We start from the raw sequence: 26782 nt of genomic DNA, 5'->3' as shown, positions 1-26782 counted from the left end.
ATCTGAAAGATAACTAGGTCTGCACCCTTACTCATGAAAGCAGCTGTTTAAAAGCAAAAAGAAAGGTATCGAGAAATGTGTTCCCCTCTGAAAAAATGGTAGAGAGCAGATGAGCACTCCCACATATTTCCATACACAGGAAAAATTACAATTTTCATCCTTCTTTCAGAATAACCCTATATCCTATTCTTCCTAATATTTAAGGTGAATCTCAGTATTTAAAAACTTGGTGTGTATCCTGAGATCCACCAAGAAATTACATGAGATTATAGGGGAAGAAGTGGAGCAAGCAGGACAGCAACACAAAAATATAGTATCTCTACACTGCTGTAAATATCTTCTGACAAATTCATGTATGCAGGCAAGGCAGAAACACTGTTTTGCAGTGAGATTTTTGGATGGTATTCTCTACTGCAAGGAAATTTCTTCTGGTGAGGAGGAGTACACCACCACATTTTATTTACTTCCCTCCTCTCCATTCTGGTACATGTCCTCCACTAGACAACTATAAATCTAGCACAGCAGTATCAATGAACGTGAAGGATGGAAAAAGCACTACTGAGTTACCTGCCAGCTTCCCCAAAATTGAGTTTTGCTAGGATTTTCATGCACAATGCCAAGGCTCAGAATGCACTGCATTCTTCCAGGGATGCTCATTCGTCCCTCTGCTCTTAAAGGATACGGGGCTTGAACTACACTGACACTAATAACACAACTAGTATAGTTCTTGTCTTAAAAATGGCCCATTTATTGATGTTTTAATTAAGGTTATTCAAACTGTACTTAGAAGTGGAACTTACACTGGAGACAAAAGGGATCAGGATGAAGAATGTTGCAGGTAAAAAACTCTTCTGCTCCAAGATGTGCATCTTATCTTCCATACACAGTTACTCCATCTACAGGTACTAACTAATCCTTTCCACTTCATGTACATTCTCAGAGCATTGTGCTGAATGCTACAAAGATCCTGGCTATATGACTTTAGATAGACTGAATCAAAGAAAAGGGACAAGGAAAAGCAAAGAGACTTCACAGAGACATAAAACAATGGCTGAGACAACATTTTTAATATGCTAGACATGTGAACAAGAATTTGGAGGAAGTGCAGAAGTATTAGTAACAATTTAATTGAGCTCACATCTATTTTGTTTGTAAATATATAAAGGACGTTTGGAGTCCCAGCCTTTGGGAGGTAGTCTATAACTTACATTAATTAGAATAAAGGTATCCATTGTCTACCAGCTGTAGGCAAGTGGCTTTGGCGACAACTCTTACTAAGAATTACGGATGTAGCCAAATACAGCATTCTTCAGTTCAAAACAAAAAAACTTTTAGGTATTCATTTAAATTTCTTCAAAGATACACTAGTAAATAGAACTTCACAGGCAGGTGTTGACTGTGGATACATTGCAGAATGAGCAGATGAAAATCTCACCATTTAATTTTATGGCTATGGATTCTCATTTCATTCAAAGGGGCTTATTTTACCAAATACCTTCCATCTACTCTATTCATGTTGAGTTCTGTGTTACTGCACAAGTCAACTCACTCTCATGCTAGTCAAAAAATAAAGAGATAATCTGTGCTAGCAAGGTTCAGAATTTAGATTTTCATAACTTTTTAAACCATCATAACAGATGCAGATTTTCAAATTTTGTTAACCAGTTTCCTGAGGAAAAAAAACAACCCACAATGCACAATCAGAATTTTTTCTTAATTTGTCTACTCACACTAAGTTCACAAGTCCCTTTTACTCAAAGAGATTTATAATCAGTATTTACTGGGTCCTTGTTGCAGAACCATCAGTACCCCTTCACAAAGTAACTCCTTTCTAAAATCACCATCTCTGAAATACACTCCTCAATTCTCTTGACTGAAATAAGGAGATGCAAATTCCTCCTCAGACCCACATATTGTTATGGAGGAAAAACTCCATTCAAAGTAATTTGCACCTAGGACGGCATGGAGGTAGAATGTGAGCTTAGGTATCCACTCTCCTTCTCCTGTGTCATCTACCTCCACAGTAGAGCAGCCTCAAACAATGTTTCTCCTCAATGAGGAGAAATTGCCAAAAAATTCTTAATGAGGGAGAACTCAAGCTATGGGTTTAAACATGAACAAATCACATACGTGGCATTGCCACCATTCCCCATCTACGATAACTGAGAAAACTTGCATTGTCCTGTAATTCCCCTCCAATGCATCCTTCAGCCAATGTAGTGTAGTAAGATTACAAGAAATTGCTTTGCAGAATAAAAAAAAAAAAAAAAAAAAAAAGTTTTCTGTCACATGCTGACATTAATGATGCATTTGTCAGTGTTCAGGAGCTCCCAGGCCACACTTACATACAAAGACAGTTCAAGGAAGTAATATAGCCTCCCCCCTCTCACCCACTGCTCCCACTCAGACTGCTGTGCCTTTCATTTAAATTTTTTTCTTTTTTTTTTTTTTTCCCCATCTCCTGCTTTTAAATACCCCTTGAGGCACATGTTCTCCAAAGTGAGAACCACTCAAATATAGTTTACATTACCCCACAGAACATTATAAAGAGGCAAGAAAATTGTCAAGCAAGGTGACAAGATTCACACCAAAAATAATTTTGTAAACTCTCTGAGATGTTGTCACAACAAACCCAGGGGAAGAATTCTACTTCCTCAGCAGCCAATAATGGAGAAGGTGACAGGAGAGCAGAAAGGGAAAATGAAGACTCCCACATGCACTTGGGATGCTTTTCAGATCCTCAGCTTTGTCTATACTTAGGCTGCTAGATGACTTATGATCACTAGTCTCTATTGCCAGCGCAACTGTTCACTTCAATTCTGCATGTTCCTTGATGGGTTGGTTGTATTTTCACAGATGCTATCATCACACTTTAACTGTAATAATCATCTGTTTGAATTGTGCTGCTACTATACTATGCTGCCAGCCAGCTCTTCTGGACTGAAATGTCCAATGCTGATGAATAGCACAACTGCCTGAAATCAAGCCTCGAAACTCCTTTCTTAAAATGTTTCTTAACTGAGTGCTGCTTTGTAGGGAGTGTTTATTCCCAAGATCCGATGAGAGAAAACATGATGGAAAGAACGAGCACCCAACAAAGTGGCAAATTAGGGGTATGGACAGATGACTGCAAACTACAGTTAGGACAGCTTAACAAATTCCCACTTACTAGATGAACAGTATTAACAGACAACAGCATACTTCTGATTCACTGCTATTGCAAAGGAAAGTAGATTAAACTAATTGTTAGTTTGAATCATGACACTAATACGTAATACTTCTTACCTTGGAATTACAGTCGGTTAGAAGCATGCGCACGAGCAATTAACAACAACTCAAGGTGCAAAAGCCCAATTACTTCCCTCTCGCTGTTCTCAGAATTTTTACCTCAATTTGTTGCAAACCAGTGCTGGACCACAATTTCCATTACCCTAAAAGCACTCATGGTTCTCATGTGTGCTTTACACAAATGAAGAGAAACAGAATGTCAAATTTTCAGCTGTAAGTTGGCATCCACAGCAGTCAATGGGACTAGATCAACAGTAGTGTTTCTGCTTGTAAAATGAGACCAAGGGGCACGTGCCTGCATCTGTGCTCACGCCTAGTCTCCCCTATCATCCGGACCTATTTGTCCCAAGGGACCATTCAGAACACAGTGTAGCTTCCTCCCTCCTGGTGCACCAAATCTCCTTTGCAAGGAGAATCCAGGTGCACAAGGGGACTATGCATCACATTGCATTCTGACTCCCAGTTAAGCTGGGAATCCCTCTGTCCTGGAGCACGAACACAGCCAGCACTATCTTGAAAAAAACTAGCCAATATAGTCAAGGCTTTGAGGTTTATTAACAGATACAAGAGACTGCAAGCTCAGGCTGAAAATTAACACATTCAGCAGTGCTCTACAGAAAATGAGGCAGGCACAGGAGATGGTAGATTACACAATTTCTGTTGCTTTATTTTACCATAACGTATTTCACTCTGAGATCCCAAACTTTGATTTAAGCCCCCTCATGCTCAGCACTGTATTTTATTTCTACAGCTCCACTAACTGACAATGCTTAAATGAAACCAATCTCCTCCCACAAGTATGCACAGAAGTCTCAAAAATTATTTTAGAACAAGAAACTGGACACAACAGTCTCAAGCTTAAGGAAGAGTTGCAATCAGGAAGGATAGTCTCATTCAGATAGTATCTAACATTTCAGCAGATCAAGTAAAAAGCCAAAGTTGGCTGTGGCACTCAATCTTTTCTATCAGAAAGGATTTCTGCCTGATATTAGGAATTCAGTGCATACTCCTCCCCTCCAATGAGTCATGAGAACAGAGTTGGACTTCCCTTTACGTCTCCTTCGTTGACATAGACGCTCCTCCTAAGACAAGGTAATATTGCTTCACGTGAGGCAGCACGTGAGTAGAGAAAGGAAAGGGATTACTGCACAGATGTGAGGCTTTTCATTAGAAGAAACCCACAGGGATACACGCAGGAGGTACTCAATCCCTGCACCCAGCTGCAGAAGAAAGCATATCAGGCATGAATATACTTCCGTGTCTACTAGAGTACAACAAAAAAAACCCCTGTACTTGTGAGATTAGACCAGAGAGGACAGACTACCTTGGGAACCAATGACAATAAACATCAGCTAACCATAAAATTTACTACTTTTTTTTTTTAACCTTTTGTTCATGCTTCACTCAGGATACTCTTTAAAAAGTCTTACTTCCCATGGCATTTTTATTAGCTCAGAGTTTAACCAACTGATCATGCTTTCACTGTTTCTGAAACACAGATGTTATTGTTTAGTGACTTTTTTAGAAATACATTCTTTACATACTTGTATAAGAATATATTTCTTCATAGCAATTAATATTTTTAAAATGTACAGTAGCTTGAAATACTGTCTAAACTACAGAACGTACAGCATGTGGACAGTGGCAGGACAAACTCCTCCATGCTGCTCTCATCTGCTCTTTATCCTTCCATGTTTTCAAATGCTGGTTTCTCCACTGAAAGCTACAAGGCAAGTGACCGTTCTGAGAAGCTCATGGTCCTGCACAAACTGTTAAATGTTCATAATCACCAGCACAAAGTTACTGAGAATCCTATTCCCCTACATGAAAACTCATCCTAGCCAAGTCAAAGAGCTGTCCTGTCTTGACTTGGCCTGAAACTACTAGATTCTGAGTATGAACAAATGGCTATGAATTATCACACTGAGTAACATCAAAGAGCCTAGAAAGTAAGCAAATGAAGCAGGTGCTACACAACGTATCATAAGGCAAACAATATAAGCTGAACAATACAAGGTGAAGAATTGGTCAGCTTCTCACAAATGTCTTCCTCATTTTAAAATCGGAATTGTTGCTGCCTTTTTAACTTTATGGAAGTTTTAGGGTCATGACGCTCTGTAACACTTAATGGGAAGCCAACTCTTTTTTAGCTCAGATAAGAATGGCACTGCTGTGCAACCACTTTGTGGCCCATGTGATAACATCTAAGCAAGGCACAGAGAAATCAGTCTTCCTGCTTTTAAACACCACGCTCATTAACAAAAGCATCTGGAGCTAGTCTGGTACTAGAACACACTCATAGGGAGATCACACTGCCTATGCGGCACTAAGTAAATAGTTTTGTATTAGATTTGTTTCAGAGCTGACAAACAAAACAAAACAAAACAAAAAACACACTTAAATGCCTCTTCCCTCACCCTCAGTTGCCAGCCACCACCTTATCAGTGGTACCATTACAACTGCTTAGTAAACTAGTTCACTGAAAAGATCTGGCTCAAAGTAGCTGGCTTGAGATGGAGGTGGGACACTTGCTTTGTTTGTTTCTTTAACCGAGGACAGTTGAGCAATCCAGTTTACAGCGTGGTCACACAGAGATGCATAGACACAAGTAAGAGAGCTGCATACAGCAATGCCAGGGCATGAATTTAAGTCTGTTTTGACACTGAAGCAAGCCCATCAAGGAACTACATTTTCCACATACCCTAAGGAGAAGCTAAGGGGGTGTAGGAGCAGTTTGGATACTAAGAAAAACAGAACTTTGCATTTTTATAAAATCTATCCACTTAGTACTTGTAACACTTTACACACTACATCAAAATACCCATGACACTACACCGGAGCCCATTCACTAACTTGACAGGATAACTAATAGCAGGACCCTAATCTACTCAATGAATGAGTCCTCCAGAGTGTGGATAGGGAAACAAAGCAGAGAGGAATGAAGTTCCTTGAAAACAGAAATACAGCAAATGACAAAACCATTCTTGTAGGTTCCTAGTGAGTAAGGAGGTGAAGCCCTAAATTATTCTTTAAGAAAGTGAATTTACCAGCCTCATACCCTGAGGATCTATTCATTATGTCCCTTGACTGCCTCCCCACACTGCAACTCCAAGCCCCTTAGCACTACATACCCAAACTCACATTTCCTCCTTTAGCCTCTTACCTCTCCTGCTCCACTATCCTACCTGTCATGTCTCCAAAGCAGGACCCTTTAACCCATCCTTTCCTAACTCTGGCTACCCCATCTATTCAGCATCTTTTCCTTTACCTCCCAACCCTCCTGAATATATACAACATATACAAGGAATTGTTATCACATTATCTAGTGATAAATACAAGATAGCTTACTCTTTTTCAGGACAGCCAATGTGAGATAGTCTGATATGAGAAGGCTACCCAGGCTAGTTTTCCAAGACTCCAGGCAGTCACTTTGACTGCTAATGTCAAAGACAAAGAAACTATTGCCCTGTCTCATGTGGTGAATTCCTGCTTTGCTAAGTCTTGGAAAGAAGATTAAAGACTGTGTGGTCAGAACTGAAAGGTATGAAATCAAACACCCTCGCACCAAGTCCTTCTTATTTAGTGGCCCCGACCACTAACTCCAGGAGCTGTTTCCAAGCACACCTTAGTGATGACACACTGAATTTCTTCACTGGAGGAGGGGGTAGGAGATATTTTCCAGCCTCTCCGTTACACACACATACTTCCCTCACATGTTCCTCCATCACATATCTGAGAAATAGAACCTGAATAGTAACTGAAGGCTTGGTATATTCATTGGAGATTAAAGGCTGCGTGTTCAAATAGGCACTAACTTGGGTGGGTTGGTCAAATTCTCCGTACAGTTGTTTTATTCTGGGAACCCCACAATGGAGAAAAGAATTCCTTTGATATTCACATTTCAAAGAGCACACTTTTCTGAATATTTTCAATGGAAGATGATAGTGTTACTGATTTATATAGACTGTGTATAAACCTACACATGCATATGCACAAACATACATGCACAGCATATACATATGTATATGTAGAACTATCTGTAACAGAGGGGGAGATCCTTTCATTTTGCCTTTTGTGCTGCTCACTCCAGGAATCTATCCTTGATCTTGACAGAACTGATAGTTTATAATGAATACTTTTCCAGCTTTCATGGCTGGCATCAAGGAAACACCTGGGAGTAAGATTTGTTCACTGTGGTTTTGTGTATTTCTTTTTCAAACACAGTTACTGTGCTGTTTGCCTCTAATAAACATTTTTATTGTGTTTAAATATTTTATTGGTTCAGGCAAAAACAAAACAAAAGAAAACAAACAAGTAAACAAGAGGGTCTGCTGTGCTTCTGCAAGCAGAAAAAGACCCTAAAAGGATAAAGAAACTGGGCCAAAGTCAGGACATGTGCCATTGACTGTACTACAGATTAACTACACATGACATTTAATAGTACTTCATTTTCCCTTTAGTTACCTAAATAGAAAGAGTGATATAGGAAAATGACACTAACTTCAAGAAAGCCCCAACTCCTATTTAAAGTACTTGCATGATCCTCAGAATCTTGGCATTCACTTTCTATTATATTCCTCTCTACAACAAGCCTGTGAGATTCCAAATATATTCTGCTCATCTAACAGAAAGGAACCAATGAATTAAGAGGCTGAACGACCTACTGAAGGAGACACCAGAAATTTCTGGCAAAGCTCTAAGAATCTCACATAGAAGATACTAACATTTTGAAGTACAGCATATTTTGTTGCATCAATTTAATACAACTGATATTAATCCCAGAAATAATATCAAAAGGAGGATAAAATACCAGATGTAAACAGATGCACAGTAAACAGAATATTTGAAGGAAAAATTTAGATACACAATACCCCGTTCGTTCTATATTAAGGAACCAAGTCAGCACAGTCAGATAACATTCACATTCTACACTGATGTTGTCAGACTTCTTTTGTCATTATGACATTTCTTTCTCCTTTCTTTCTGTGTATTTGTCTGCTTGAGATTTGAAACCTCCTGGAATCTAGGTACTTAGGAATCTAGACTTAAAACTGCCTATTCCAAGATTTGAACTATTTCCAATAACAACTACTGTTCTAAGTTATAGAGATTAGAAATAGAGCTAGCTGAAAAGCTATGATGTATTTTAGGTGATCTGTTTTCAAATGCTTTTGACTAGTTCTGTAAACTGAATAGGAAAAAAATAAAATTGAAGAATCAGGTATCTCAGAAAATCAAGAACATCTGTTCCACAGGTACAGGCTTTGTTATTCAATCTAAATAACGAACTTGTAACCTACAGTTAAAGCCCTGGTTTGCTATCATCTTTGTGCGTATGGAAATTTCATGTTAAATAGTTTTAAAACACAATCAGTGAGCAAGGCCTTATTCTATCACCTCTTTGCAAAAGTATAAATTCCACACAGAGTAGAAAGCAGTGAAGAGTCAGTCCCTTGTTCACATGCAGGTTAGCAGGAAGAGGCTATATCAAGGCCACTGAAATGCTTGTATGAAAGCTGCAGTGCTTATGTAGGCAGTTTAAGAGAGCAAATATGGAAACTGTAAAATCTCAACATCCCTCCGTAGTCTACTGCTCCAGCTAAGCGTGGAAAGGAATAGCATTCTGAGGGATATTTTTACTTCCTGTGATACCCTGCATTTTAGTCTAGCCCATCTCTGGAAAGAAGCTTCACTGGAAGTTCAATCACTTCCACAGCTTCAAATGTGTTTTAAAACCAGCATACATGAAAAGGGGAATAAAGGGGAGCTTCTAATTCTGTCTCTTTATGAATAGTTATGAAAATATGTGGATCAAAGCCTCTTCCTCTGCAAGTAAATTTCAAACCTCCTGTAGGACTCAAAGGAAAAGTATTAGAACTCATTTTATATTTCAGTTAGCATAAAGTACAGGGTCTCACAACAGGCTTTTCCCTAATTTGCAGGGAACTGCTTCAGAAATGGAGCAAAGCAGTCTAAACAGGGCCCTTTTCCTGCCTCCACAACAGGGGAAAATGGTATCAGGAATGTAACAAACATTCAAGCTATCTCTGTCATTACCTTAACAACCAGCTCTAGCTACCTTATGCACATGAAAAGTATACTTAAAGAGAGAAACGACCCTACATTAAACTCCTGAGCTCCCTCCTTGCCAAAATGCACATCAGCCAACCTGGTATCTGCCAAAGCCCTTTTGACCTCAGAGTTATCAATCATACTGAACATTTGTTCCAACACATTGGTTTCAGGTCACAACTCTCCTTAATCACTGCCGTTTCTCCTGGAGAAGAGTCATTCTGTTCCTAAGGGACTGAGCACAATGAGAAGTTCTACATTCAGTACTCAGCTAATCTAAAAAGGGCCTGCCAACACAGACAAATACATTTGACCTGAGATTCCCTTCCTAAACCCGAGTTGCCCAGAACCCAAGCAGCCATGTTAGCACAGGGCAGTGCCTTAGCTACCATGGCCACTCTCCTGAGGGTGAGCTCCTCAGCAAGGCATTCTGGCACATCGGTGGGCACACGTTGGTGGGCTGCACCAACATGGATAGAACAGCTTCCAGGCCAACACTAGGTAACATCTCCACAGCAAGGAGGGCAGGCTGAAGACCATGATGAACCCACCTAACTCAAAAAGTCATATGACCTTTTCCTGCACCACCCTTTATCTTTCCTACTCACATACCTGTTAAGAAATCTGGGAGAAAAAGAAGTTATGTGTACAATGTTTGCTCTGTATGCAGGACAGAGCTGCAGCAGCTGCTGAAGCTTGATCTTTTGGGTGAAGTTCTCTTTCCAGAGAGATAGAAGTACCAAGCAGGATAACCAGGAAAGGAATAAAAAAAAAATTGGTTTGGAAATACCTTTTTGAACGTTAGTCAGAAGCAAGAAGGAAAAGAAGATGAAAATAAGTAATTAACTGAGACTCAGTAATTAACTGAGGAGACTCAGTTAAAATTCCTCTCCTTAGGAGGGGAGTTTCTGCTCGTAGGGAGAAGTTAGTTTTGAAAAATACCTTCACCCGTTAAGCAGTACTGCAAAAGGAGAACAGAACACTGAATTCTGTTGAGAGAGCACCTCCCAACTTTCAAAACCTGCCCAGGTCCCTGGGAAAGCCACTGATAACAACAGTTTTATGTTAGCACAAAACTAGCGCATCTCTTATTACACCTACTCGAATACCACAGAACACCAAAAACTCCAGTAAGTAGCCAGAAATTTTACAAAACTCAAAATAGGGTAATAGCATGCTTTGAATTTTGGTGCACATCAGTCTCTTCTTTTCACATTTATGGACATTTATTTTGAGAAGAAAGAAATAACTAGGTGGGATCTCAGGAGAAAGGGAATCACTTCCCAGTTCTGGCACAGACTCGATGCACAATTTAAATGAATCATTTAATTTTTCTGAGTCTTAGTTCCCCAGCAGTAAAAACTAGGCAGCAGTTCATTTATTCTGTTCTTTGTCTCATTTACATAGGTTGTAAATGCTGAAGGGCAGGGGCCATCTCTTATTATGGATTTGTGCAGTGTCTAATAAAGTAGAGATCTGAACACAGCAGGGCCTTTAAGAGCTATCTCATGTTTGAAGTGCATTCAAAAGTATATTGTTCCATGTTATATATGTCTCCCAGAGCTTACTACAGTGAGTGCTAAATAAAGATTCATGATCACCGAGTATAGCTTAGTGTCAGAAACGAAGGGGTCAAGAAAAGTATCTATTGGTAATTGCTCGTCTTCCGTCCTTCCCTATGTACATTACCAACAGTACAGCATGTGGAAGAGGGAAGGGGAAACAAAAGCTAAACCTGTCTTTGGTGAACAAATAATAGCAAAAAGCTCCTAAGAAATCTCAGTTCAAGTTCTGCAGCCCTAAATTGCCTACAAAAAAAAGTTTCCATAAATTGGCATTAATGAAGAACAATCCCCTTGCTTTGTCTGGCAGGATGAGCCACCTTTTCTAAGAAAGAAATGCACAACAATCTAGAAATCCTATTAATAACATTAGAGTCCTGAACTTTAATGTATTAATGAATGGACGTGCACCCATGTTGTAATCATGAATTTCAGCATTGCCTTTGATGCTTCATTGGGCACAAAGCTCTTACAAAATGTTTGAAGTGTCTGGCTGTGTAATAATGATTTATAATTCTCTTGAACCAAAGCAAAATTTGCTAGTAAAAATCATTTTTGAAATAAAAAATAAATTGTGACTGGAGGGTCTGGGTTTGTTTCAAAAAGAGATCACCCACAAGCAGCAAATTATTTAAAAAGCCACTGGTTCTAGTGTTTTGAGATAGGCAGCGTACAACTCGGAATTTCAAAGTAGTGTTAATTAAGATCAGTTTATTAAAACGTCAATCTTTTTAACCAAAAAATTCTCTACCATGAATACTAGCTGCAAGTTCCTTTATGTTCAACTTTTCTTGAAGAAAATTATTTTTCCTCATACCACATATTCAGCTTTATCCCTTTTCCTACTCTTCCTTTTTTCCCCTCGTCTCTTCTGTCAGGGTTTACTTGTAGAATAAGTGGTCTTTGTATGCCTGTTAGATTACTGCTTACCCCCTCCCTTCGCACTATCAGAAAGGTTTCTGAATTATATTAAAACAGCTGTGCTTGCCATTGAAAAAAAAAAAAAGTCTTAGTTTCATGAATTTTCTTTCTTCCTTTTCAGCTCAGTACAATGTCCACCAGAGTCAATGAAAAGAATATTTTTTACTTCAGAACAATATGGATCAGGCCCGTATTTGAAATTAATTTCATAGCTTTATTATCATGAGTGCTTCCATTCCAAGACTTCTTTCTCAGAAAGAGTGAGGAAAAAGGGTGGACAGAAATTAACCTGGCAACAGTACATCCTTATCACTCTCAAAACAGTTATTTTTTCAAAAATATTTAGCAGAACAGTCCAATATTAAAAAAATCTGCCAAGGAAAGAAGAATGGACATGGTACAGCTGGAGACATCCCTCTGTATTCCTCTCAGGAACTTGGAGCCAAAGACAAGGTGGGGGGGGGGGGGCATGGAAAACCAATTTAAACAACTTTTGTCAAGTTCTTCCCAGCCTTCACACCAAGTAAGGAGGTTTATTTATTTTGCTAAATATTGTCATTCTTTCTTTGACAACATAGTGGCTGTGAAAAGTGTTATGGAGGAGTCAGGACGATTAACTGTTTAAGGTACATGCTATGGCTGATCTGCTCACACCAGCTGTGGAGCCAAGCAGAGCGATTCTGCCCTGGCCTATGGGAAGGTCCCTCCTGCTTATGCTAGAACAGCAAGAGGAACTGAATTTCTTCCCAGGTAAGCAGCCTGTAACCATATGCAGCGCTCACATGTGGCTGCAATCATACCCATCTTAAGTACACCTATGATAAATTTGGTTCAAATTTTAGCAAAAGGAGCCTGTTGAAGCCAAGAGCAAGATGTCAGCTACTCTCTTGAGACAAGCACCAAAAATGGTTAGGTGTTGACAAAACCACAAACCCCATGTAACGAAGAAGCTTGTAAACACCTGAAACCACATCCTAGGTGTCACTGTTAACGGTGCTCAGTTCACAGACAACTGAGACTCTTCTGCCTCTTTTGCAGAGTAATCACATGTACTATTTAAAAAAAAAGTGGCTTTTTTTTTGGTTGGTTGTTTTTTTGTTTTGTTTTTTATTTAAAGTTTTTATCAGGATCTTCCCCATGTGGCCCAAAAGAAATTGTCTGACTATTTACAGAGTTAAAGCAAAGAGGATATCAATATAAAAATATAAAATACATATAACAAATAAATCAGAGAGTACATGTGCATGCTAGCTGGGCAGGAAGGTGTGAGAGACTGAAAGAGTTAATGTCTCAAACACTGTGGTGGGGCAAGTTCTGCTTAAAGACAAACCCTGCACAGCAAGGAACCAAGGTGAAAAGCCCATCAGCTCAGACATCAGCAACAGGAGGGGGAGGGCATGCTGGAGGGTCCGCAGCTCCCTGTTCTAATACAAAGATCAAACAATGGCCGTGTCCGCAGGGAAGGAGAAGTTACTCCGCAAACGACCACAAACTGCTCATTGACCTGAGGAGTTCGGGTGCCCACCCGAAGGAGGGGCAAGGATGATGAAAAGACACAAACTGAAGCCCCGGTTGCACATGCCCACCGGGACTGGACCCCTCGGCTGACTGAACCAACGCTGGACCCAGGACCGGTGAAATCTTTCTCTCTTCCTTTTTCTCTCTCTGCCTTCTTCTTTCCTTTTCCACAATCCCTACACCTCATCCGTTTCAAGATATAAACCGTTGACCAAGTCTGAGACTACGAGTGGATCCAGCCGCCCCTAGACCCTTCTCTGAGGAGGAGTCTGGAAAGCAAGGGGGTCTGCTCTGAACCTCGTGACTCAACGGGAGGGATCTCCTTATTCCCTGAATTGATGTATATGGTTACATGGTTTACAGAAGTAGTCTTATGCCAATTCCTGTTGTGAGAAACCCTGCCACCTACTACCACACCTCCCCAGTTCAGTTTGCTTCTGTCATAAATAAAATCTTTAACTCATTGTTTGGCGTCATTTCACCTTAATTTAGCCGGAGGGAATTTCGAATTAAACACAACTCCCTGGTCTGTCCAGTCTGGGTCGTGACAGAAGGGCAAACATGGTAGTCCTATCCTAGTCCAAACTGACCCTGGAAACCAAAATGCATCAAAATTCTGGCCTGAAGTCTCAGAACACGATACTTGTTTCCCAGCATGTGGAGAGGAGGGAAATCTACCCTAAGTTTTAGACTGATTTTAGAGTTAGACATTCATTCAGTTGCACTCCTTATCTTCAATTACATATGCCTCAAACTGGAAATAACTACCTAGATTTTTAATTGCAAATTAAAAATTATTTCCTCAATTTTTCTTGAAGTGGTGGGCTTCTATTTTTAATATTTTTGATAAACGTTAGGGTTTCTTTCCTTTCTCAACCTTTACAAGGAATTCCTTTATTTTTTATTTCAAATGAAGCTGTGTTGCTGAAGGAGTTACTGCAAAGCAGAGGCAGCAAGCAGTGCCTCTAGGTATGTCTACAGATTCAGGGCTGAATGAACTCCAGAAATCCAAGCAGAAGACCAAGAGCGGAGATTATTTGTGGCACACCACAGCAGAAGAAATCCCTATTCACTACCATCGTGAACAAGAGTATTACACCTTCTGTCTTAACTTGCTTGTAAATTGTTGGAAAAGATGTGTGCTAGGATAAGCCACCATAAAGAAAATTTTATCAGGAGGAAAGCGTTTCCTAAGATGTCACTAAGCTGAGACAGGACAACAGCCTTTCTCCCCATTAAGACTCTGGACTTCATCATGCATGTTTAAGAAACACATTTAGCATAAACAGAGCAAACAGTGTCCCCTTATTCAATTTTGTCTTTTCTACCTTGATTCTTTGCCTCAAGAAAAAGATGAAAGCACAGGAGCCCACTGCTTAGCTACATGCTTGTTTCCCCCCCGCCATCAGCTCCTCTTTCGACTTCCTAGTTATTAGCCCAAACTAGTTCCTGTTATTAGCACAAACCTTAAACCTGTCCCTGAAGGGGACCCATACAAATTCACTAGAACTACGGGCTAACACTTGTCAACTCCTCTTCCTATTATAAAATGGTACAAAGGCCTCGACATGATATCCTGTACTGGCAATGGTAATCTTGCTGTTGATTTTAGCAGAACCCCCATTTTCATGAATCAAAGATATGCTACAGCTTATTAAACTATGTCCTGTAATACAAAGAGGCTTTCCCTTTTTCATTATTTGCAAATACAGTTTCAGATGAAACATTGTGTAATGAAAATACAATAGACTTATAACCCTCTACAGCACTAGCCACTGACTTCTGTCCCCCAGGAAAAAAGAACCTATTAATCAACATGGTGAGCCATAGCACTCCTTTCAGCTTTTTTATCCAAAGGAATAGAAAGATTTCATGAAATCATAAACATACTTGTCCTGTCAGCAAGTAGACTAGTGACTGATTCCATGCGCTTTTAACCTCATTGAGCTCTGATGTACCATTTGATACAGCAAACATCTCCCTAGTAAAAAAACCTCACATGTCAAGCGTTAAAGCAGAATATTAATATAACTTTTGGAGGAAGTTACGAAGTGCTACTTCTGGACAAACAAAGAGACCATTTTAAGGAGTAAGGGAATAGTCACACTCAGTGCTAATATATTCACTCAGATTGCAAAGTTGTTTGCTGGTATCACTACAATTATTGCTTTCAACAAAGCCACTTTAAGTAGAAAGTCATCCTCAAAAATGTCCTATTTTATTTTTATTTAAAAATTTTCACTGTAAAAGGTAATTTTCATGAAGTACAAAAAAAATTGACCTGTTAATTGCTCATGAGTATTTTCTATATATATACACAATGTTTAATATATATTATATATATTAATATAGTACATACTATATTATTGTATATTATATTCAACATATATTATGCATGTGTATATAATGTTTATATTATCATTAAACATTGTCACGAACCAAAGCAGACTAGAGACACTCATATCAAGTTCAGTCAAGACCTTAACACAACCTACTTTCCTCTAGAGGCAGATGCATCACTTTAGTTAGAAGGTGTAATTGATGTCTTCATATCCTGTTCAATTACCAAAACCCAACCCCATTGGCCTTAACTGATGTTTATGTAAATTTATGTAAAATGAGTATTGCTGTGCTTATGTTCCATACAGATTTTAATCTGTTTCTCTTGTATTTGAACCAGTCATACTCAGGTGCAATAACTGCTTCCACCCAAATTTCTGGGTTTAAGTCATGGATAAACATCACAGCACAAGCTCCTACTCTGTTTGCCATGGAAGAACAAGGCCTCTGGTAACCACTGGTTGATTCAAGGGAGTTGATATATGACGGAAGGCACTGAGGAAACAGTCTTGAATCCATCACTGCAAGGTAGTACGGTTCTCAGTATTATCGTCTCATTTAAGGAACATGCTATTCCAGATCATAAGTTACCTAGCTCATCTTCTGACAGGCTTTTAGCTTGTAGAGGGAAAAATTCCTTTTCTGCTGATTTCCACCAGGTTTCCCTACACAGACCCTGTTTGCTTGGGCATAGACAGAACTCAGTGTAATGTAAACAAATTTTCAAAGTCTGGCGATTTAGCTTCCTCTCACAGAATTCAGTGGGATTCTTACCTGGGAGAAGTTCAATCTTCTCCCTTTGAGACTAAGTATTTCCTGCCTCCACTCCAAGGCTTGCTTTTTTTTTTTTTTTTTTTTTTGAGTAGAAGAAAGCAATTGTATTGGTTTTATGTGGCAAGGTTTTGGTAGCGGGGGGGGCTACAGGGGTGGCTCCTGTAAGAAGCTGCTGGAAGCTTCCCCTGTGTTCGAGAGAGAGCGAGCCCATACCAGCCGGCTCTAAGACGGACCCGCCGCCGGCCAAAGCCGAGCCAATCAGTGATAGTGGTAACGCCTGTGTGATAACATTTTTAAGAAGGAAAAAAGTTGGGATAGAGAGAAAACAGCCGCCAGAGAGAGGAGTGAGAACATGTAAGAGAAACAACCCTGCGGACACCAAGGTCAGTGAAGGAGGAGGGGGAGGAGATGCTCCAGGCGCCGGAGCGAAGATTCCCCTGCAGCCCGTGGTGAAGACCCTGGTGAGGCAGGCTGTCCCCCTGCAGTCCAGGGAGGTCCACGGTGGGGCAGATATCCACCTGCAGCCCGTGGAGGACCCCACGCCAGAGCAGGTGGGTTCCTGAAGGAAGCTGTGACTCTGCGGGAACCCTGTGCTGGAGCAGGCTCCTGGCAGGACCTGCGGATCTGTGGAGAGAGGAGCCCACGGAGCAGGTTTTCTGGCAGGACTTGTGACCCCGTGGGGGACCCACGCTGGAGCAGTATGCTCCTGAAGGACTGCACCCCGTGGAAAGGTCCCATGCTGGAGCAGTTTGTGAAGAACTGCAGCCTGTGGGAATGGCCCACGTTGGAGAAAGTTTGTGGAGGACTGTCTCCTGTGGGTGGGACCCCACGCTGGAGCAGGGGAAGAGTGTGATGAGCCCTCCCCCTGAGGAGGTGAAGCAGCAGAAAATAACGTGTGATGACCGTAAACCCCATCCCTGTCCCCCTTGTGCCGCTGGGGGGGCTTGGTGGAGAAATCCGGGAGTGAAGTTGTGCCCGGGAAGAAGGGAGGGGTGGAGGGAAGGTGTTCTGAGATTTCGTTTTATTTCTCATTTACCTTACTCTGGCTGATTTGTAATAAATTGAGCTAATTTTCCCTAAGCTGAGTCTGTTTTGCCCGTGACGGTAATTAGTGAATGATCTCTCCTGTCCTTATCTCGACCCGCAAGTTTTTTGTTATATTTTTCTCTCCCCTGTCCAGCTGAGGACGGGGGAGTGATAGAACGGCTTTGGTGGGCACCTGGCGTCCAGCCAGGGTCAACCCATCACAGCAATAAAGCCTAGCAAAATGCCTTATCAATTTATGCTCCAAAACACAACAAAACACATTACCTGAAATACCAAGCCACCATTTGCAAAATGTGAACTATCTGTAAGCATGTTCCATAAAGCTGCTTAATGAGACAAAAAAAACCCACAACAAACCCAAACCCCAAAAACCAACAACAACAAAAAACACACAGCAAAACAAATAATACAACCGAAATCTGCAGGAAGCTGATGATGCAACTCCTCCCAGCTTCACATGATATCATGGGGAAAGGGGATCACATTGAAATCTGACAAACAGAGTAAGACTAAGTTTTGCTTCCACTAAAGGTACAAAATTCTATTGCTCATCCTTCCAAAACTTTCTTCATAATACGATACCTTTTTGTTAGCAGCTCCTACATTATAATAAATAACCACTTTGCAAAGACTTTAGGAAATTACCTATTTTTCATAGTTATTATTAAGTGAGATATACTAATAGTCCAAATCCTGTTTCACTGCAAATACCTGCAAGAGGTTTATCTAACAAACCTCCTGCCAGCCTACTAACAGTCAAGCTGCCCGTTTTCAAAATTAAGGCACAGCATAATCTGATAACTTATTTGGAAAGCAAAGCATCCAGATATAGAATATTTGCTAAAATAGTCCAAGTTGGCCATATTTTAGCATTGTAAGATGCCTATATTTTTGGTGAAAACACAGAGTTGTAAGTACCTATATCTTTTAATTTGTATTTTCTGTATTTTTAGGTATTTTATATATTCATTTATTTTTATATATTTATACATAAACATGCCACATTTATATGGCATATTTTATTTATATATATATATATATAAAAGAAAATCATTCACATCATCGTTATATAGAAAGAAGATGCAGCATCCAAATCCCTTCTGATCATGGTTTAGGCAGGATACTAGCTTTTAATACAAGTTGACTAATATCATTAAAAGAAGAGAATGAACACCATTATAGCAAGATCCCCAATTCCAGTAAAATATAGAAGACACATAGCAACCTAACAACTTTAACATTTATAGAGGCACCAAGGAGCCAATCTGCATTAAATCAGACTTGAACACAAGTCATGTCCACACAGAAGTTCAAGTCAATGGAACAGGTTTTACAGAACTAGGATAGCCCTATCTAGATAAAATAGAGATGAACTGGAAGCGCCTTAGGGATGCTGATGTTTTGAAGCCAAATATCATGCGTTTGAGCACCATTAGTCAAGCACAAAGACACACTGCAAGCAGGGTATACTTAACCAAGAAGTGTAACGCAATTATTTATTTGTCAAACACATGCAAAACATAGTGAGGATTTAACAAGCTATGAAGCCGAGCGTTACTGCTCACCATCCCAATAAGGCAGCTGCAGTCTTCCCAGGCCAGGCAGGCAACAATCGGCCCCCAGAGATCCCTGGAAGGCGTTCTCAGCGTGGCTGAGTTGCCACCTTCTACCAGCTCCATCAACACAGACTCTGCCCCATGTTCCCCAACTCCCCTTTTCCTTCTAGGATTCTACACCTTTCCTTGCTGGCTTTTTCCCTCTACAGCACTTGAGATACTAATGACCCTCTCTCAACAATCATGTGTCTGCCTGTATTTTTCACTTTTCTTATCTCTACAGATTCTTAGCACAGGTCTTCTTTAGCAGCTACAGTCCTGATGAAGCAGCTATGCTATATCAGAGCTGAGCCTTGAACCCTTGGTACACAGGCAAACTTAAATCACACGTGCAGGAAAGCTTACAACAGGAGTTGCAGACAGGGCACTACACATCTTTCTGACAAATCCAAGTCTCCAGTATAAAACAGTCCAGAATTTTGCAGAGATCTAGATGTCAACATTGTGAAATCAGCTTCTTGTTATATACAGCAGCTTTCATGATGGCATGTTTGGTACAGTTATAGCCAGGGATTACAATGAGGTAACACAATGATAAATCACGTCCCTGACTTCTAAACCAGCTTCCCTTATTGGCCTGAGGCCTTTATGGTGTTGGAAGTTAAGCAAAGACAAATAACTCATTCTGTAATAGCACCTTGTACAAACATTTTGAAACGTTCAGCTGGATCTCACTGTTTGTGGAGAACAGTTTCATGTTGTAGATTTACACTGTCTTCAGGAGCTTGTTTTTAAATTGAAAAAGGGAGGATTGTCATGTAACTGAGTGAAGAGAGAGCTAGGAAATTTAAGCAAGGGGGCAAAATCTATCCCAGGCATGGACTTTGGAGGAACAGAGTACTTTACTCACAAGTCCATCCACAGCTACTATCAATATATTACTGTCTAGATGTCAAACAGGACAGACTTAGCTTCTCTGTGCAGCTCTGGAAAATGAGAAAACCCACTTCCCCTTTCAAAACAGATACTCTGAGGTATGGTACCATAACATTTCTTTAACACTTACAGATTCTCAGGTAGAATGCATTGGCACCACATAAGTCAAAGTATTATTCTATTATTACCTATTTAACACCTAGTTAAACATTACTTAACCCACTGGCATAAACCCAATACATCCCCATTAAGTTAAATATTGCTAATGCAGTATTGTTTAAATTAAGCACTAGTCTAAGCGGCAGTAAATGTCATTCACTGTCATTAGGGTAAATTGGTTCCCTGGGCAACATACCGGGAATGCAGGTGTCCTGATTACATGGGTCCTCATTAAATACAGTACACTATTTCTTAAAAAATGGAATTCAAGCTGATTGTAACAAAAAACTCCACTATTCCTTTTTGCAGCAAGGGAGGATGCACAAACACAAGTACCAGAATGTACACATGCCCATCTCCCAGCAGCAACTCCCAGATCCCTTTACAGAACAATGTTTGCCAATTGTGTCATGGCTTAGTCACAGGCCCTGAGCACAGAAGCAGCTCTAGCAAGATAGGGATCTACGCGACAACAAGGAACTATTGAAGCCAGGCATCCTCCTGCAGAGAGCTCTTTATATGACTGAAACCTTGAAGCAGATAAGGCTCTGCACAGATGGAAGTACTGCTCCTATAGTAAATTGCGGACCAGAGCTTGAGATGATAATCACTTGCTATTTATCTAGGATTGTGTCTTCTGTGAAGACCCTAGTACACCTCAGGGGGCTAAATAATAATGAGATATACTGTATCTCACACACCTGAAGTATTACAGATCAGCTGTGATAACACATTCATGTTCACATTGCATTTTTCAGTTACTAATGTGACCAAATAGCCTAAAGTGTATTAGCTTAATAGCCATAAAAAACCCACAGATTTACAAAAATATGCTACATTTCTTTCCTTTTTAAAAGAAACACAGGCTTTGAAATGCTAACTTAAGTATTTTTATTTCTGTTCCATAAGGGATTCATGCATTGTAAGAGTTAAGAAGTGATAGTAGTGCTGAGAATCATATGAACTGCTCATGTTAGCAACTACTTTATGGAACTGAAGGACAGATGGTGATCCTTGCCTTGGGGTTAGCAATTTGATATGTATTTTGGTTTTTTTTTTCTTGACAATATTGAACCCTATACATCATTTACATAATGCAACACACTTGCATTCTTCTGCTGGGTTTCAGAATTTAGATTAGTAACAGAAACATGAGTTACATTGGTTAAACAATATAGATGTCATCCATTAAAATATTTGTTTTACTCATTGTCCCAGTGCAACCTTTTAAATAGAACATTTTCAGCCCGGAGATGCAGTTCCTTCCACACAGCCCTTTCTAATAAAATTGTATGTAGACTGAATGACATCGAGATGTTTATTGATTCTACTTTCTATTGGTAATGAAAACCAAAGCAATTCATTCTATGGAACCTACAGCAAAGCAAGAACATTATGACATCATGCAATAAATGTTAAAGATTTGTATGTTAAGAATCAAGTGGAGAAACTGAAATGAGAAATGGGCTTATACGAAAAATGAAAGCATTTTACGTAAATAAACATCACACAGGTGCAAATTCACTAGCTGTATGAGCATGTGCACACGCAAAGAGAAGGAGCCTAGGAGGACTATGCTCCTTCATTAGTCATCTCTGAGGCCCTCAGAGGAGCAAGCATCATATGCTAAGATGTCAAAGTGGTGCTCTCTTCCCCCCTCATTCATCTTAACCAGTAAAGCCAATAGTCGGGCAACAAGTTTATGACAAAAATATAGTAAATCTTACACAAGAGTTTACCTAGAAGCTTTTATATGGGCAAGAAATGCAAGGAGAAGGATTCTGAAGGTGACTGCTATGAGTAAATTTGGATGAAGTCCACTACACTTTGAAAGCAGATATATATGGTAAGTCATTCTACTCAACTCCTAATACTGCTTGAGCTCTACCAAATGTATGCAGCAAAACCACAGAAATTTGAAAAATTGCCTAGTTTTGAATTTTGTTTTAAGCTTGAAAGTCATTGTGTCTTTATGAAAATATTTTCTAAGAGACTCATGAACAACACACACCAAGTTTTAAGTATGTCAAGACTGAGTACTGAGTAACAAGAGGGTGCTATTATAGAAGATCTTAGATATCTTGCCAGTGTCTTATTATGCAGGTAGCTAGATGTTGGAGGAAGTTTCATATCCCCAGATGCTGGGAAATTCTGCTATAAGTTTTAATATATTATCAATGGAATCTAGCATTGCCAAACGTGAACATTTAGAAATCCTAAGCCAGACAATTATCAAATCATGAGATTGAACTAGAAATGGTGAGATGTGAAATATATACAATATGCATTTCTTCCTACTGCCTTTTAATTTCTAAGATTTACATCACATTCAGATCTCATTTTGAGATACGCATGGACAACAAAAAAGGAAAGGGAGAGAAGCAGGGGAAAAAGAAAGCTTCTTACTACTTCAGCTCTCTAATTCTGGAGGCAAGTGAAGCAGTAGCAGCTGACAGAAGAGGCTGTTCTCCCCAGCTAAGTCCTTTAGACTATTTAGTTCACTATTTAGTGAGCCAACACTATGTTTACAGTCCCTGTAAGAGTGCAATCGCAGTTCACACAGACACATGGAAAACAATTTGAATGCTGGTAGAAATACACTAACAGCATACACAATAGGCCAGGCCAGAAGCATTAGGCCAATATTCCAGCCACGGTTTAGCAAACCAAGCTCAGTGCTGCACTAGTTTCACAGCCACAGGTACCTGAAGTTTTTTTAGTTAAAATTTATTTTAGCTAAGAGATGTGATACATATTGAATATAGCACATTCCATTCATTTCTTCTTATTTCAGTTCCTTATCTAATTTGGAATAGTCTCTTTTTTTCCTCATCTTTCATCTGTCTGATCACAGGAAACTTTTCAGGACAATGTCTTATTTTTTGTTAATTTAGATTTTTTTAATCAGGTATATGGAAAACACCCAAGGTGACAAAGTTAAATGATGAGTGGTGTTTGCAGGCACATCTCTCCAACAAAACGCAGTACAATTGTACAAGACAGCTGTTTAAATCTAGGAAGAACTTGCAAAGTTTCCTACATACTGAAGCCACCCACTGCTGTGGAAGATGCTTGCAAGTGGAGATGTGGTTGGAATTTTGACCCTTTGCATAAAAAAATAAAAAGGTTCGGTTCAAACCACAGAGTCTGGGACTTATCAAGACATCCTAAAAGTTCAGTACTGATGCAGCCCCTCCCCTCAGCAGAAATAACAACAGTTTTGGTAAAATGCGGTAACATGATTAGTTTCTTTACTAAGCAGAAGTTGTAATATAAATACAGAGGCAGCCTGCAACGTAAAACAGCAGTTTAAGCTCAGATTTCTAGAAACAAACTTATGTGAGAACTTGCCAAAACAGTCACATAAATTATTCTACCTGGTTAAACTACTTGTAACTTGAACAAAGTAAAGAAGAAATAGTGGATACATAACAGCCCATATAACCTGAAAACAAAAAAAAGCACTTAAAGAACAGAAACAGGCAAAAGGACAGAAAGATAAACACAGAAGTGTCATTTCCGTAAATCAGGGGAAAAAAAAATTAAAAAAAAAAAAAGCTCCAATACCCTCTTTCTCAGCAATATTGTATTACTGAGTTGGCTCCTCCCATGATGGGCCTTAGCAACAATGCAGCTACTTGGAATACATTCAGCCATGGCTTTTTCAGACAAACAAAAGATGTGGAAGGGAAAAAGAAAAGAGAGACACAATAGAATGCCACTTGGCACAAGAGCGTCCATCACTTCCACTGCTAAATACCAATTACTTTTGTATTTGTGCTTATGGGCAGGAAATCCTTGCTCCTTTGCCAAGGAGCCCATCATACTGTGATTACAGGAGGAGGGGATTTCCATCTGCCTTATTCCCATAACAACTCTGGCTACTTTCAGAAACTATGTGGAAGAGTTCAAAAAGACTACACTGTGTGAACATGGTTCCAACCAAATGCAATCAATCTACATATTCACTGTGTGGACGGTCAAATTATTCCCATACCTGTTTTGTTTGGGGGTTTTGGGTTTGGGTTTTTTTTGGTGTTTTTTTCCCCCAGAAGTGCTGTATCCCTGCATTTCCTGCTGATCTGAAGAGATGCAGAACTTCTGACCTCAACACATTTCTGACTTGATAACGAATTGGTATGCACTAAAAACCTACTGCGTGCCACCAGATGATAAAAATTGCTCCCACTGGTTAAAAAGCTAGCGCTTACAAATATCTGATTATGGAATGCATTTCCAATCCTTCAGAACAGCATAGGTTTTTCTGAACACGGGCAACCCTCGAAACCGTTGCAATGGCCTCCTCCTGCAACATGGCATCAATAGCAGTGGTCTGAGCTCTTCCATAATAAGTCACCTGCTCCAGAACAGGGGCAGAAGAAGACTCCAATGAATGGCAAAGTAAGCTCAAAAGAAAAGGAAGGTGGCTGGGTCTGGACATAGGTCCATAGAGGTGCCAGGAATTATACCTACTTCCACATGCTGAACATCTGGTCCTAACTCCTTATGTCCTGTCAAATAAATGGGGACAGGGAAGGCTTGTGGTTGGAACATACTGCACTTTGGCTCGCCTCAATTCTTGTAAGAGAAAGCAGTTCTCTATCCTATGGTGCGGTCAGGGCTGGCACAGACAAACTAGGAGAATGAGGGAGCCATAAATCAGTCCCCTCCTCCTTCCTTGTGCAAAGCAAACCACAGCAGAGAAGACAGTCTGGACCCTGCTCCTTTGATATTCTAGAGGGCCTACACCCTAATTTACTAGTTAAAGAAGTCTTGTTGCTTTTCCCTGCCCCTTATGCAACCTTGTTGATTATACAGCATCATGCATGCTTTGAAACCCCACCTTTACTCACTCATCCAAACACCAACTTTGCTCATAGCTTTCTACAACACTCAAGATGAGCAAAAACAGCTACCTGGGAATCAAACACTATGCATGACAAAGGAAAGCTGCGATTGAAAAATAAATAAATAATTGTTGGGCTGTCAGCTGAGACAAACTCTACAAACTATTGTGTTTGCAATATCACACTGCATGTTTCAGTACTTGAAGTCATACGCTATATACTTTACTGATCGATTTGCATACCATATCGATCTCAAGGGTTGTATAATGTGTTTGATTTGTGGCACTTCTGCATAATTTTCTGATTAAGTTACTTATTTAACCTATTGACCTTTACTCTTAATTAAAGAGCCTATGTAAATGTTGAGCCGTAATCAACTTGTACACTACTGAGTGGAATTTACATCTTGTGGAATTTACTTACTCTTTAAGGCTTTACACTGACACTGTGTGGTACGCGATGGACATTTTCATCCTTCGCAGTTTAAATTTGTGAAGCATCCTAGTAATCTAACTTTACTTCCAACAGCTTTCAAACAAAATTCCCATAGGCATTTGGTCCTTTAAGAAAAAAAATTCCCACAACAGAAATTCTTACTTTGAAAGCCTAAAAGAGAAAGAGCAATTGAATCTGTGTCTAGTTTTCTTATGCAACTGGTCACTTGTACTAACACCTGTTGAACATTCAAGAATTCAGTTTGGGATCAGATCCCTATTGGGTATACCATGTACACCTACGCTGTACATACCCACCAAGAAGTCCCTGCTCTACAGGGCTGACAGCACATTACATTTGGCATTGGTCACCACTCAAATTTTTCAAGTTACAGTAGAACTGATTATTTCTCACTAACATGGAACCCTAATTTGAGCAAATCAGTTGATGAAGAAAAAAAAAACCACAACAAAAAACAACACACCACAGTCATTGCATTGCACTATATTCTGTTTATCATTGTTGAGAAGTCCAATTTAGTTTTAATTATTTATGGCACTTCGTTGTTCTTACTAAGTGTAATACAGTATTTTACTGATGCACTGTAAAGCTAGAGGACATCTCAATAATTCAGTTAACAAATGAACTGCAATGTTTTGTGTGTGTGGAAAGTGTTAAATTGATAGCTTGGAAAGTCAGCAGTTTGACAGCAGACATTAATTAAGTTTTTAGAAGCTGCAGTTATACCTTCCCTACAATCACATATCTCTCATCTCCCCCTGCATATACCCCAACAAAAGGATAGAGATTAGATAAAATATGACAAGAAGATAGTGTTCAGTAATCACTCTGAGCCAAAGAATATGACAATGCTATGCCCCTTGACACAGTTCTTACTGCTCCACAATGAACAACCAGAAAAAAAGTCACCGACTTGCTCAATTACCAATGGCCTTAAGATCAAACTATGCCAGTGGTCAGATGCAAAGGATATAAGTCAAATATTAACAGGCATTAACATAATGATATAAAACAAGCTGCAGAATTAAGCCAAGTGGGTTGCACTCCATGCAGATTGAACAAAGCAAAAGACATTTCAAAACAACTGAAACTAAACTCCCAACCCTTCTATACAACTACTTGCTTTCTAATAGCACTCTACGTTGAAGTTACCTGCAAGGTCTGTTTTCACACCAATCTTAGTTCCCTCTCTCTCTTTTTTTTTTTTTTTTTTTAAGCTCAGAAAGCCTTTCTTGACTGTGGATTTTACTTTACTCACCTTGTTTCCATATGGACAGCAACAATCACAGGCATTTTTTCAAACAGC

Source organism: Haliaeetus albicilla, chromosome 16 (assembly GCF_947461875.1).
Source record: "Haliaeetus albicilla chromosome 16, bHalAlb1.1, whole genome shotgun sequence".
In the NCBI taxonomy this organism is placed as follows: domain Eukaryota; kingdom Metazoa; phylum Chordata; class Aves; order Accipitriformes; family Accipitridae; genus Haliaeetus; species Haliaeetus albicilla.
The sequence above is the reverse complement of the archived record's forward strand: the minus strand, read 5'-3'. Positions refer to the sequence as shown.